The following is a 6,637-nucleotide window of genomic DNA, read 5'->3' as shown; positions in this document are numbered from 1 at the left end:
GGCCGAGGCCGTGGCGTACGACGATGACCAAAGTGGTACGTGTATCGGTTGTCACTATGTTGTTGCTATGGACGTGGATACGCATTCCCGATAGAGGGCGTTTGTGCCACTGTTTATTTCACTGTGCGTGTTTACGTGTTTACGTGTTTATTTACGTGTTTATTTTATTACGTGTTTATTTTATTTTACGTGTTTATTTTATTTACGTGTTTATTTCACTGTGCGTGTTTACGTGTTTACGTGTTTACGTTTACGTGTTCACTGCGCGTGTTTATTCTAAACTTTGTTTAGAATTTGGCGTAAATGTTAAGTGTGAACCAGATTAATACGCATTCCCGATAGAGGGCGTTTGTGCCACTGTTTATTTCACTGTGCGTGTTTACGTGTTTATTTACGTGTTTATTTACGTGTTTATTTTATTACGTGTTTATTTTATTTTACGTGTTTATTTTATTTACGTGTTTATTTCACTGTGCGTGTTTACGTGTTTACGTGTTTACGTTTACGTGTTCACTGCGCGTGTTTATTCTAAACTTTGTTTAGAATTTGGCGTAAATGTTAAGTGTGAACCAGATTAATAAGCACAGGGAATAAGTTGAACGGTTTGTTAATTCTCTGTAGTTCTTTAGTTACAAGGCGGGATATAGTTTCCACCTCGATGGCCTGAGGTGATTGTCGTTGCAATTGACAACACATACATCAGAAGTGGACAAATCAGTAATGTTATCCCCACAAGAATTAAAATGAAATGGGACCGGTTAAAAGGATTTTCCTGTCTAGTATGTCGTAGATGTTCAGTAAACCGTTCTAGTCACCGCACTGTGTAACCTATATATATAGTTTCTCCTCATTTATTATATGAAATACAAGAAATGTCTGCATTAGGTTTACAAAATTTAGGTTTCTCATGTCATCAAAATGCTATCATACTCAAAGTCTACATCACTTGTGTAATAAAGCGCAGTCATGTTTAGTATGTGATTTTAAGCATTTTAATAAAGACATGTGTTCAGATATTTATTCATACAGTCTTTATTATTTATGTGAAGAAATAATAATGCATTTGATGATTGCCATTTTATTCATGGAATTGTAAAAAAAAAGATAATCCAAATATTGCCACCGTACCTTGATATTCAATTGAAGCGGTTCTCAAAATGTTCCCAAAAACTAAAACATCAGTTATTTTCCAAAGTATTTTTTTTTTAATATGTCAAATTTGTCAGTAGTAATCTTCCTGGTAACACCAACACCGTCTCATTACTATGCTTGTATCAAAGCCCCAGATGATAAATGGTATAAATTTGGCGAGTGTGACAGTATTTGATAGTGTAGGTAGACATAGTTCTGACTGAACAAGAATATATATTATTTTATCAGTTCAAATTAGGCACCAATGTTTTTGTAAGATAATTACATCAATCAAAAAGTTTTTGTAGGCTGCCTCACCACTGCTGTTTCAATCCTAAAACTTGTTTGTATTCAAAAGTAATTATGACAATGCATATTCATATTAAAACAAATTTAACTTTGATTCATTCTGTTGACGTAGCTCGAAAAAACATAAAAAACATAAACATAAAAACCTTTTTTCACGCGTGCCTGGATTTATTTTATTGAAACTTTGTAATGTACACAAGTCATAGTGGGTTACTGGTGCACGTCCGTTTATTTAGCGTTCTGACTTAAGATACACTTTTAATTAAATGTAACTCACTGATATAGGGTAAAATTTCGTCAAAAAATAAGAACACATGTCATAAACATTTTTTTCAAAATAACCAACTGGTAGCCATTTTGGTTTAATTTTTATGCAGCTATTTAACTGTTTCTTAGACATGCTTTGATGGATTTTGTTATAAGGACAAGACATAATGGGAGATATATGGATGTCAACTATTGGGCATTTTAGTCTAATTCACACTGGATAGGGACTATGTAATTGACATAGACATATTTGCTTATAAATCAGTTTCCGTATCGACATTGGGTATATGTCGACACATAAATACAAATAAATGTATTACTGATGTCAACTTTACATGTATTACTTTTCCTTCCCTGTAATAGATAAAGACAAAATAAACGTCCTCGCTGTAGATTTTTGAAAGCTTTAAAATGTAATCACAAATGTGAGTGATTGTTTTTGATACTTTACCAGTTTTTCGTACCATATTAAATCAATAAGTGTTTTGCATGTGGACGAAAACCGTTTTTACAAGAGTAATATTGCATAAAATAAACAAACGCTTAAATCATTGAGTCTTTTAATGTTTTGCATAGAGCGATATCGTGTATATAATAGCATACAAGATTCTTTGTAATATAGAGAATATTCATGTATCCCGATAATGGTTTGTTTGTACCCCTGACATCAAAACCACTAAAAATTAAAAAAATATTGCCCAGTGGTGTTTGTGAGAAAACCCTTACAATAATCGTGAAATGGTTCCTATTATGTTAAAAAATACTGACTTCAACTCTAGAGATCGAGCTAATATAACTTAAAATTTTCAAATGACGGAATAAACTTTCCGTTCAGTTATTATTTTCAGTACATGGCCTCAGCCCATCGTACAAAATAATATAATGGTGAGAAAAGTACATAACACGCTTTAAAACAATACAACATCCATGTAAACATATGATTGTAAACATATTAAATTGAGCTGGATTCATATTCATCTCGTCGATTGAAAGCTTTTAAAAGATGTTACCCTAGGTGGAGCGAAGAAATGAGACTATTCTGTCAGTATTTGCATTATTACATAGTGTTATCGGCAAAAGATCAGCTCTTAATTCATTATATAATGGGCATATAAAAACAAAATGAAGTTCATTTTCTACCGCTCTAATGTAACGCTAAGATATACGACACATAGACAATGATTCAATCATGATGCACATATCCAGGTTCTTTTATTTCCTGATCATGTGTGTTTGACAGTTTGCAAACTGACGAAGGTACATTACAGAAATCCGCTTACAAAAGTATAGAAAACGATGTTAAAATTAAACAATATCAGTTGGCCCTAAAATGATGACATTATACGTGGGATACAAAACGTATTGCTATGGAAAAAAAAATTGTGTTAATGGACAAATACACCCTAGCAAACCAAACTGCATTACTGTTGTCAAAATATACAAAATCAATACAATGTCATATCAGAGAGATAAAATACGGAAATAATAGTGTTTATATACACTGCAGTATGAAGAAACATTTGCTGTATTACATAATAGTTCAGGCAATTTAAACAGGCTCATGTACTATAAATGTACATCACTCACCCGACAGGACATGTCAAGGCCGATTTCTATTCTCACAATTCACGATTTCTAACCTCACAATATCAGAAAATATCAGACGTTATTACCTGTATAATAATAAAGCAGTAGTGTAACAATCTCAATGAATCGCAAACTTAAGTGCAGATAAGTATGTCATGAAATATACACACAGAAACCCCCTGACAGGGTGCCACTTCACAAGCAATCGAAAAAATATTGAACAAAGTAATTTGTGATCATAAATACAGTCGTCTGCTCAATACGAGAAATACAATAAAATATATACAAAAGTTAAAACATCTTCAAAAATACTAACAAACTGTCAAATAAACTCAACATACAAAAGAATCAAATCTCACCAGATACAAATTCAACAAGATTATGGCTGGATGGCAACGCAAACAAATCTGATTACAGTTGATGAAATCTTGCATAAAAAGTTGGTAAAATATTTAGGTATAGCGAAAAACAAATGAAGTGCGCATATGCGTGAACTAATGGCTTATTATACTGAATTGCGCCCTCACACTAAATTCAAACTTATCACTACAAAGACTACAAATTCTTTGATTAACTCCACAAGTAATAAACAAACAATGAAGGCTCCAGCCAGCTCACATTTTTTTAAACTGGAAAAAGCAGACGAAAAGAATGAAAAATTCAATCTCTAAAATACTGTAAAATATGTTGAAAAAGCGGCATGCAATTTTAGCGAATTGTGGTAAAATGACGTAATAGCGAAATGTTGATTTAGCGAATCTCTCTTGTCATTGTTGATTTCTTTGTTTGGCGGCCATTTTGAATTTATATTAAAGTCATTAGCGAATCAGTTCTCTCACTAAATTCGCGAAAAAGACATGCTCGCGAAAAAGACATGTTTTACAGTATACTACCTTGAAAAATATTAGTTGCTTCTTCTTCGCTTGTCTTTTCTACTCCTAAATAGTTTCTAATTTGTACGTCAATTTCTGAACGAATTAACTGATTTCAGCTTCCGTATGACATGCGTTTTACTGAAAAGTATTGAAACGTGGTACATACAGATTGTATATAGAAGTTGAATTTCTAACAATAGTTTGAGAAAATTCATATTAATCACACAATTTTCATACTACCTAAATATTTTTGACAAGTTTTTCTTACATACCCTCCAATAAAACTCTACGGCGTGGCAGAGTAAACATGCGATCGGCCAATGGCTTCACCCTTTGGCATGACCACGTGATTGCCAGTGATGTCTGTCAAAGGTTAAATCATTGCGTAATTGACACTACTGGAAACATATAGTAAACAATCTATTCCTAAAATTCAGGGTTATGATGTGTCCTTAAACGTGCAAGTTTTTGACGATAATTAATACTGCAACCTCATTTGAACCAAACATGCGTACACGATGTCACTATGGTAACAATTGCATGCCTAATACTTGTATGGAATAAGTCATTTTTACTATTCATACGGAATTAGTTGTTATTGCTAACGTATCACAATATATATACGGGATACTTGCTGGTCATGTTTGACGTAGTGGTACGTCGGTGTCTACTCGCTGTCAGAGACATATGTGCTGCACCAGTAGATAGCCCACGACAGTCAATGCCCTAACACCGGAATATGGGTAGTAAACGTACTGGGATACACCTAAATGGGTCATAGTTCGAGGTGTCCTACCTATAAAATCCTGTTCTTGAGTCCCAAAGACTGTTTCTAAAGGCATTTCGTACACCCCCCTAAAACATCGTCGTTTACTCACTGTTCCATCTCAACAATCAATTACAAAAGGTCTTTCATACTATAGAATTTAGCAGGTGTTACATCGATGTCTCGGGTCACGCGGTACGACCACTGTACTTATCACTGTACTTATATGGATATGGTAATTTCTGGTCACGACACTAGGTCGTTTTTTTAATGTAGGTCATCCCGATCTACGCCGGTGTTCTATAATGTTAAATAGTTTTCTCACAATCAGAAAGCATACTTTATTGTAGATACATCCGCCCAGTTTGTTCAGAACCCACGACGTTGGATGGCAAACAAACTTGCTTCACATAAGAGGATCGTAGTTCGGGGTGTTGCACTATCAAAGCCAGTTTTTAACTAATTCAAAGACTGTCCGGGCTTTATATACCAAAAAATCACTGTCTGTTCACTGACTGTTCTATGTGAACAATCAATTTTAAACGAATGTACTACTAAGGAATTTAGAATGTACCATGACCTGGAACAACACTGTAAATACAATCATTACGTCGTGGTACTAATATGGTAATTTCTGGCCAGGATGATCGCCTTAAAGCTTTACTGTATTTCTTGGAAACATATTCATTGTAATTCATTGGTGTATGACTTCACCGACGTCTGTGTGAAAACGGGAGAGGGCAAAGCAAAGTGGATATTATTGTGGTTGCGGTGCGGAGACTTTCAGCAGTATTTTCCAAGCGCCGCGACAAGTTTGTTGGTCGTGAAACACAACAGGCTTATAACAGGTACAGGGGTGATCAGGTTGATATTTTTGTGAAGGATGTTAGCAAAGAGTAGTTTTTGAAAGAGAGTTTCAGAAATCGGTAGGCATTTTAATCAGGGTGTGGTCAGATCTCAGACATGAAAAACTCAGACCCGATCTACTTTTGCGAAAAACGCCACTTTCTATCGGAGTACAGAACAGAGTGTTTTAGTTTTTTTGCAGTTTGCTGCAATTTTCGTATTTTTATGTATTTTAAGCCAATATAGATGACGTAAACATCACACAACTACAAATGATTAATTTCCATTCTGTGTACATGGGAGTGATATAGCCCTGATTCCATGGCTAGGTGTGTTAGAATTCTTCCTCTCTGTGTAATTTCCTATGGTTACTAGTAATCCTTGTTTAGAATGGTCTCAAACAAAAGCCCCCCCCCCCCACAAGAAACACACATGTTTGATTGTGTATAAGACTACGAGAGTCGTACTTATAATGTAATTGCCGGTGACAGCGGGTGAATTATGGTCGATGTACATTTATTTTAGATCACAGTACGGGTGGTGAATTGGTGTCAGCTAAAGCAGACAAGCACGTGTGAATCTTCCCCCATTCAACAGTGGTGAAATGCTGACAAGCTATACAGTTCCAAAGACCGTGTCATGGAACAACTGGTGTTGTTGTTTATCATATAAAGGAATATGGGCTATTATATTCATCGCTATACTAGTGTGAGTACGTTCTTTAGCCGCACACTCGAACTGACGGTACGTAATGATAATATGCAAATTTCAAACTGGAAATGTATTGTAGCACTGTAGACAAAGGCAAAATGTTGACGTTAATATCCTTCATTGAAAATAGCGTTTATATACAGCG

The sequence above is a fragment of the Saccoglossus kowalevskii genome, chromosome 16 (assembly GCF_978046115.1).
Source record: "Saccoglossus kowalevskii chromosome 16, keSacKowa6.1, whole genome shotgun sequence".
NCBI lineage: Eukaryota > Metazoa > Hemichordata > Enteropneusta > Harrimaniidae > Saccoglossus > Saccoglossus kowalevskii.
This window is presented reverse-complemented; position numbering follows the sequence as displayed.